The sequence below is a fragment of the Chinchilla lanigera genome, unplaced genomic scaffold (assembly GCF_000276665.1).
Source record: "Chinchilla lanigera isolate Chin_1 unplaced genomic scaffold, ChiLan1.0 scaffold00063, whole genome shotgun sequence".
Lineage (NCBI taxonomy): Eukaryota > Metazoa > Chordata > Mammalia > Rodentia > Chinchillidae > Chinchilla > Chinchilla lanigera.
The window spans coordinates 5,744,134-5,746,646 of record NW_004955464.1 but is presented as its reverse complement, the minus strand read 5'-3'; the positions used below and the strand labels follow the sequence as shown (position 1 = coordinate 5,746,646).

Below are 2,513 nucleotides of genomic sequence, written 5' to 3'. Positions count from 1 at the left end.
AGCGCCTGCTTGGCAAGCGCAAGGTCGTGAGTTCGGTTCCCGGTACCGGAGAAAAACCAAAAAAAACCAAAAAAAAAAAAAAAAAAAAAAAAAAAGAGGCTCCTGGCTTCTACTGGGAGGAGCACCAGGCACCAGAACTTCACTCTGTGCCAGTCCCACCTATGGAGCTGGGTGACCTCAAACCTCACTTGCAGGCCTTGGGGTAGTGATGTGTGGATAATCTCCACAGAAGCTTGGGTCCAAGAAAACACAACGTGGAGGTGCTAAATTACCTACCCTTCTTCCTGTTAATTTTTTTTCCATTTTCTGATTGAAAAGCTACAGAGTCAAAGCAACCATGACAACTTCCCTAACGTAATGCTTCAAACCCCCACATGAAACATTTACAATCCTCTTGGACCACCAAAAGGAAAGAGTCAGTCCTTAAGGAAAAATTTGTACTGCATATCCATTCACTTCTCCTGGATTCTTTTCACACACTAGCAGGTAGTCCCTCACACGGTGGAAGTCTAGACCTTGTTGGCTGCAGGGGTCCACAAATTCACACCTACTTGTGCTGCCTCTGGGATCTAGGAGCTTGAGCAACACCAGAGCAAGACCACTAGAAATTCTCAGGCCCTGACCACTGAGTCCTAGATGAACTCCCTCCAGCCATCAAGGGTCCCCACCATCATGATGGGAGCCCAAGGCCTGGCCATGTGCCCACTGCCCAGTCCCCAATGATGTCCAGGATAACGCTGCCCTGCTCCTTCTCTGCTCTGCTTGGTGCTGTGTGCTAGAGAGCGCCTGCACTGTGTGTCAAAGCAGATGGGCTTCATCATGGTATAGGGGATCCATGCATCTGGGAGGCTGAGGCAGGAAGATTGCAAGCTCAGGCCCACCCCGGGCAACTTAGTGACTCAGGGAGACCCTATATTAAAATTTTAAAAGGCTGGGGGAATAGCTCAGTGCAAAGACCCTGGGTTCAATCCCTAGCACCAAAAAGAAAAAAGAAGAGAAAAAGAAAAGAAAGGAAAAGAAAAGAAAAGAAAAGAAAAGAAAAGAAAAGAAAAAAAGCACCACCTCGGTGCTGGCCAAGGCTGCCAGGTACAGGTTGGCCTTACACACGTAGGCCTCTCCTCCCTCTCCCCACCCAGGGCTACAAGAACAACCTTGTAGAAGCCCTACAGGGAGTTGCAGAAAAAAGTCATGGCCCAGCATTGGGCCAGGCCATCCTCGGCGCTGAGAATGTCCTAGTACCCCTCCCCACCAGTCCTCCTGCACTCTGCCTGACCAGCCCAGGGACTCGAGGGCCTCTCTGTGGCCTGAGCCCATCGCAGCAGGCACTGGTAGAGCAGAGCCCAAGCCTCAGGTTCTGCAGGCCCATTGCTGTCAGGGCCTGCCCTACCCTGCAGTGTCACACCTGGTCTAGCTGTCCAGGCACACACCCTCCGGTGGGCCTGTTCCCAACTCAGCGCACTGCGGCCCTAGCACTGGAGCAGCCTGGGCCAGGTGGGTGCTCCTAGCACACCAGGCACTGGCAGAGAGTGAAATAGGTAGCAACACCCGGCCCCTTCCTGACAGGAACAACCCCTTCCCACTAGGTCCACCCCTACCACCCCTTGCCCACAGCTGGAGGCCTTCTCAACTAGTTGTCAGTGGTTCCAGAACTCACCTTGGAGTGAGTAGGGCCTTCTCTACCTTAATGACTTTTGGTCGACTCTACAAAGACTCAAAAAAAAAAAAAAAAAAATCAACAAATACAAATAGTAAACACAGTAATAGGCGAGTAAACAGATGAGGAGCTGGGGAGGAAGCCAAGAGTCTCCATGAATTGTTGCCTACCTGGAGCCCTTTCTGGGGCCTCACCAGCTGTGCCCCTGGTGGCAGTGTTCTGCCCAGTGAATGGGCGTTGGGGGTGTGGCCTCACACAGCGTTCTTATCAGGCTGATGGGGCGACCTCGCCCCATCCCACACTCAGATCACTCCTGACCCCTCAGCGGTTTGGGCTGGGACGGCTAGGAGGCAAGGAGGTTCTCACTAAGCGGGCGGGGTGGGAGCGCTGATCACTGTTGCCATTCAGTATTTTTCCTTTGACTACTGAATTCTTGGCATGACTTTGGGAAACACAAAGTAAGAAACCCTCTCTTCTGCGAAGTTTGCTGTCTCACGGGCCTGAAAAAGGAATGAGGGTCTCAGGTTAAATCTGAAGCATACAGCTACTCGCTGTGTGGCAGGCCCTGAACCAGACATACTCCTGCTTACTTCAAAACAAGGAGAGTTTTTAAAAAATTAATTATTTAAGAACTAATAAAGAGCTACAATCAAGTCAAGCAGGGCAGGAGGGCATCTGCAGGAAATTTAAGATGGGGGTCACTGCAGATTTGGGGGAGGGACTGCCTCAGTAGGACAGGAGAGGAAGCTCAGATGGCTACCGAAAGGGCAACTGGAAATGGAGGGAATCCAACACCGAGACTTTGAGGAAACTTAATTCTGAAGGAACAAAGCAGGCAGGATTCCTCAAGGCATCTGGC

General features: G+C 51.3%; 1 long non-coding RNA gene across 1 annotated transcript in view; it reads right to left on the bottom strand.

The window, feature by feature from the left end:
• The window catches only part of LOC102011290, a 2,714-nt gene extending 579 nt beyond the window's left edge, over window positions 1-2,135 (bottom strand). Inside the window, exons 1-2 of the long non-coding RNA XR_263200.1 lie at window positions 1,825-2,135; window positions 1,655-1,710 (exon numbers count right to left, since the gene is read on the bottom strand). This is a non-coding gene — a long non-coding RNA (uncharacterized LOC102011290). The remainder of the gene's footprint in view (window positions 1-1,654; window positions 1,711-1,824) is intronic.
• Between the last annotated feature and the right edge of the window lie 378 nt (window positions 2,136-2,513).